Source organism: Panthera tigris, chromosome B4, assembly GCF_018350195.1.
Source record: "Panthera tigris isolate Pti1 chromosome B4, P.tigris_Pti1_mat1.1, whole genome shotgun sequence".
In the NCBI taxonomy this organism is placed as follows: Eukaryota; Metazoa; Chordata; class Mammalia; order Carnivora; family Felidae; genus Panthera; species Panthera tigris.
In genome coordinates this window covers 89,972,342-89,978,162 of record NC_056666.1, presented here as the reverse complement: position 1 = coordinate 89,978,162, position 5,821 = coordinate 89,972,342, and the positions used below count along the sequence as shown (strand labels likewise).

At 45.3% G+C, this 5,821-nt stretch overlaps 1 long non-coding RNA gene across 1 annotated transcript; it reads left to right on the top strand.

The window, feature by feature from the left end:
* The first annotated feature begins 2,417 nt into the window (after positions 1-2,417).
* Positions 2,418-4,954, top strand: LOC122240112. Its single transcript, XR_006219450.1, has 3 exons — positions 2,418-2,482; positions 2,960-4,051; positions 4,570-4,954. It is a non-coding gene; the product is annotated as an uncharacterized LOC122240112 (long non-coding RNA).
* The last annotated feature ends 867 nt before the right edge of the window (positions 4,955-5,821 follow it).

Below are 5,821 nucleotides of genomic sequence, written 5' to 3'. Positions count from 1 at the left end.
TGGAGACCAACTCCCATCTCGCCACTCCCTTTTGGCACACACACACACACACACACACACTCCTGAGATCTTAGGCCTTTTCTCACTTTTTTCAGGACAGTATTTCCAAATTTTGCTCTGCTGCTGTACAAAATTAACCTATATTACAGTGAGAAGGGTCAGCAGAAGCCAGCTCCCAAGAAGGCTCTCTTGATCCCTTGATCCCCACCTCCTGGTATTCACACTCTTGTGTGGTCCCCTCCCACAGTGGATACAGCTTAGTAATAAGCTTTTGGTATAACCGATGGAATCATTCAGAAATGTCAGTGTGCAATTTTTTTTAAAATTTTAATTCCAGTGTAGACAACATACTGTGTTATGTTAGTTTCAGGTGTACAATATAACGATTCAACACTTCCATATACTACTCAGTGCTCATCAACCTGAGGGTATTCTTAATCCTCTTTCCCTATTTCACCCATCCCCCGACCCCCTCTGGGGACCCTCAGTTTATTCTCTATAGCTAAGAGTCTGCTTTTTGGTTTGTCTCTCTCGCTTTTTTTCCCCCCTTTGTTCGTTTGTTTTGTTTCTTAAATACCACATAGGAGTGAAATCATATGGTGTCTGTCTTTCTCTGACTTTCTTATTTTACTTAGCATTATACCCTCTAGACCTCTAGATCTATCCGTGTTGGTGCAAATGGCAAGATTTCATTCTTTTTTATGACTGAATAATATTCCATTGTGTGTATATACCACATCTTCTTTATCTATTCATCTATCAGTGGACACTTGGGCTGCTTCCATAGCTTGGCTATTGTAAAGAATGCTGCACTGGGGGCGCCTGGGTGGCGCAGTCGGTTAAGCGTCCGACTTCAGCCAGGTCACGATCTCGCGGTCCGTGAGTTCGAGCCCCGCGTCAGGCTCTGGGCTGATGGCTCGGAGCCTGGAGCCTGTTTCCGATTCTGTGTCTCCCTCTCTCTCTGCTCCTCCCCCGTTCATGCTCTGTCTCTCTCTGTCCCAAAAATAAATAAAAAACGTTGAAAAAAAAATTAAAAAAAAAAAAAAAGAATGCTGCACTAAACATAGGGGTGCATATATCCCTTCAGATTTGTGTTCTTGTATTCTTTGGGTAAATAGTAGTGTAATCGTTGGATCACAAAGTAGTTCTAGCTTTAACTTTTTGAGGAACTTCCCTACTGTTTTCCACAGTCGCCGCACTGGTTTGCATTCCCACCAACAGGGCATGAGGCTTCCTTTTTCTCCACTCCTCAACAACACTTGTTGTTTCTTGTTTGTTATTTTAGCCGTGATAACAGGTGTGAGGTGACGTCCCATTGTGGGTTTTGCTTGATTTTCCCTGATGAGGGATACTGAGCATCTTTTCATGTGTCTGTTGGCCATCTGGATGTCTTCTTTGGAGAGATGTCTGTTCATCAGAGTGTCACTTCTGAGATTAGGTCATGAAAGACATCGAGGCTTTCCCTTTACTTCTGCATTACTCACTCTTGAGAAACCCGGCTGCCATGTCATAAAGATAAACAACCAATGGGGAGGTCCAGGTGGTAAGGAACTCGGGCTTGTCAACAACCAGTCTTAATTTGCCAGGCATGAGAGTGACAGGATCCTCCAGCCTCAGGCAAACCTTCAAGTGATTCATCCCAGTCAACATCATGACTACAACCTGACAGGAGACCCTGAGCCAGAACCACACGGTTAAGCGTTTCCAAATACTTCACCCACAGAAACTGTGTGAGAATACATGTTTATTGTTGTTTCACATCTCTAAGTTTTGGAGTCATTTGTTATGCGGCAATAGATAACTAACACAGGGTCCTCAGGGACACGTTGTGTACAGATGAATGGGTTTATAAGTGCAGACCCTGGGGCGCATCTGGGGACTGGCTGAAACCCTATGAACCTTTCCAAAAATCTCGCTCATTTCTCTTCCCCTTTAGGTAGCAGACTGTTTCCTAGAATTTAACACTTTGGATCATGGTTCCTTTTGTTTTTCTGAGCGGTGTTATTTTGGGTTTGTTTGTTTTTTTGTTTTGGTTTGTTTGTTTTGCATATTAGGGCCCTACGCTGAGGCAGGCCCTCCTCGGGCCTACTCCAGGGTCTGACAAGTTTCAAAGTCCTCCTGGTGCGCAGTTATCTTTTCATGTCCTGACTGGGCCCATGCCACGTGCCACATGGCCCTACAGATAATAAAATTTGTGAAAGAACAATAGTTAACTACAATAGGTTAATACCACTGTTTGTTTCTACATCAGCTTCCACCCGGTCATTCTTGCCCTTACCTTCAGCGGTGTTAGAGCGGCCGCAGGCATTTTTGGCATCCAGCTAAGGGAAAACGGAATGTAATTTGGATTTCGTAGGACATGTTTGTGTGGCTCGCAGACACTCGTGTGTAGAGGTGAATAATTTCTTGTCTTCTCAGGGTTGGAGTGGTTTCCCACGATACTCCTGGAAGTATTGCTTTGCTGACACAATAGCATATCATGGTAAGAAGATGCCCTAACCCAGGTCACATGGGCGCCAGGGGCATGTGGGGATCTGGAGGAGGAACGAAGGGTGAAACACACAGAGCTGGACGTTAACCCATGAACAGGTCTTCCGATCTTTAGATGGGTAAGACTGTAAGCCAAAGGTTGTCTAGGTTGGCATCTAGTCAAAACTATGCCCTCCCCACCAAAAAAAACCACAACTACTCATCCATTATAGCAGAAAGACTGAATTATTTTTCTGCTCACTCTTTAGAGTATTACCCCACAACGTAATTTACGTATAAAGAAATGAATAAGCAAAAATAAAACGGCAACCAGAGACTAAAAATGTGGAAAACAAATATAAAAGCGCATCAGAAACCCTATTATATTTTCTGGGGTTTGGTGAAGCCTGAGGTATTTGTCAACTTGGCAAAACCTGTCACGCGTGGTGATAGCCGAAATTCGCTTTCAAACCTTTTTTTCTATTTACAGATTTTCCGTTCTTCAGGAGAGTCCTCAAAATTGTCTCTGCTTTGGGTTCCACAAAAGCCGGCTTCACTTGTGTGCCTTCCCACTGAGCTCCAGAGTCCAGCAGAAAGCTTTCCTTCCTGTCCGCGACCGGCCTTGGCTTTGGTTTTGATCTGAGCTCCTCTCCACTCTCCTCACTTGTTCTCAGCGGCATTCATGTGGACCCACTAGCTCCCCTGGCTCTTGGCTGAGAACCTTTCATATTCTTAGGTCAAGTTCTATCTCCGCCAGCAAGTTTGGAATGCCCTCGCCTGAAGCCCGGTTTCTTTCTGAAGACCGCGTGTTCTTTTTCCCTGACAGGAGCCCATGACAGCCTCGACACTCTCTCCCCCTCACCACCACCTCAAGGAATAACACTTCCAAGTCTCTGGCATTTCCACCTGCTTCGTGACCACTGTTATTATTACCCTGGCGGCATCATGAGAGCAGGAAACACATCTAAACCATTCACTTTTGCCTAGTTGCAAGTGCAGGCACAGCAAAGTTTGGTGAAGAAATAAGTACACGAATCATTATATTATCTACCTCTTGGCATAAAATTTGAATATTTATGTGGCCAACCTTCACGTACGATTCAAAATCTCCTAGCTCTAACTAGGCAAAATTCCATGAACTTTGGAGCTGGGGCGGAATAAACTGTTTCGCTACAGCGACATCTTCTTTGCTTTTCCCTTGTTGAGACTTCATCCCTCAGTTTTCCTCTCCTTCCTTTTTTCTTCCTTTTCCCCATCCTCTTTCTTTCTCTCCCCTAACACACGCATCTGCGCGTGCACTCACAAGCATACCTGCGTTTATACTTGTAGGAACCAGAAGAATCCATTGGGAATTAGCCAAAGCTATGGTTCGAGTTATTTATTTAAGACTTTCATTTGTTGCCCAAGTTGCTTTGAAATCTGGACAGGGGGAGGACAGAGTAAACCCTGTGGTCAGGAAGCTGCGATGCCCTGGTGGAGATCGGAGAGGCTCTGTTCCAGCTCACAGATGAGAGACACTGATCTTCAAATGGGCCTCGGGAGAGACGATGCATGTCCAGGAATACATCTCTGCTCGTTTCTTGTAGGTCAACAGGAAGGATTCCTTATTTTCCAAGCAATAATACGTTTCCTTCATTGAGATAACTGACCTCCAGTTTTATTTCCTTGCAAACTAGATTATAACCCTCTAAAATGAAACACCTCACCCGATGGTATTTTCACAGAATGGAGTGGACAGCTGTTGTATTTGCCTGTCCAGTATCCATCCTTGTTATTCTGAAAACAGTCCACGGGGTTCAGGATGGCGGGGCTCACCCCTTGTCTGCACCCAGCAGTGCGCCTAGACTCAAGCTCGGTCAGACACTCTTACCCTAGAAAGTAAAACCTGAACGAAGTGCCAAAAAATGAAAAGTGTTGCAATCCTTTTGTCTCAACCTCAGTGTCCTGAAGAAACGTCCAATTATTCCTGGCCTCAGATCCTCAAAGCTGTTCCCACACTAAGACCTGGTTTTGCTATTTTCGCTTCTAGCTTAGGAGCCGCTCCTTCATCTTTCAATTAGTTACTTACTTTCTTTTTTTTCCTCTTTTTCTTTATTCCAGGGAGGATGCTCGTAAGTTGCAAAGAATCTAGCAGCTACAGACAGGTGAAGTAGATCTGAGATGTGAAGACCAAAATCTGGGGCCAGACCCAGTTATAATTGTAGAGCAGGAAAAACCAGTTTTCCTAAGGTCCGTTTCACCTCACCGCTGGCCAGCAAAGCCACAAATCTCTGTTCCCACACCGTCACTTCCACAACGCTCTGTGCTCTGGTGCTTTCTCCAATTTCTTCCTAGCAACACTCATCTCTGAAAAGGCACGGAATCAGTCATGGTTTATTTGGCCAATACTTTTCAAACACCTACTGTATGTTGGACACCGTTCTAGGTACTTGGGGTGAATCAGCAAAATCTCTGCCGCAGTGCGGCTTTCATTCTAGTGGCGGAAAGCAATCGAGTCAACAAATAAATGAGCAATATAATTGGGCAGAGTGATGAGTATAATGAAGGCCAAGGTGATAGAGAATGACTGGGTGGTTTGGGAGGGTTTCCCTGAAGGGCACACATTTGAGCTAGGAGGAGGATCCTTTGTGGGACATGAAAATATGGGGGCGGGGGGGAGGCAAAGCTATCCGGGCACCTAAAACAGCAGGTGCAAAAACCCTGACGTGGGGATGAGCATGTATGTATGGAAGAAAGAAGTACAAAAGGTCAGGGACATATGCAGGGGACAGATCCTACTGGGGTTTGTAGACTATGGTGCAAAGTTTGTGTTTTATCCTCATTGCCACGCAAAACATCAGAGGGGGGTGGCACGATACGACTTACTGATTTGAAAAAGATAACTGACCACAGTGTGGATAATCAGTTGTAGAGCAGGGAAACCAGCTGGGAGGCCATAACCGTAATTGTTACAAGAGCTAATGGGACTCGGGCACGAGCACAGATGGAGACAAGTGGGAGGACACAAGACATACGTGGACGCAGAGCTGCCGGTGCCAGAAACAGAGGCGTGATGGTACATTTGCCAAGATGAGGACAAGAGAAGAGGCAGCCCCACGTTCAAGCGGCGGGAGGTGGATGTCAAGGGTGTCGTTTTGGTCCTGTTCAGTGTGGCACCGTCCATCAGAGGTGCCCAAGTGGAACTGTCCAGAGCCTAGTGAAGGAGTCAGAGCTGATCTAAAGTTGAGTCATTTGGATATGGCTGGTATTTAAAGCCATGGGGCTGGATGAAATATCCAAGGGGAAAATACAGTAAGAGACGAGAAAGGGCCCTTGACTATTACAAAGTTTGACGATCATTAATATTTTTCAT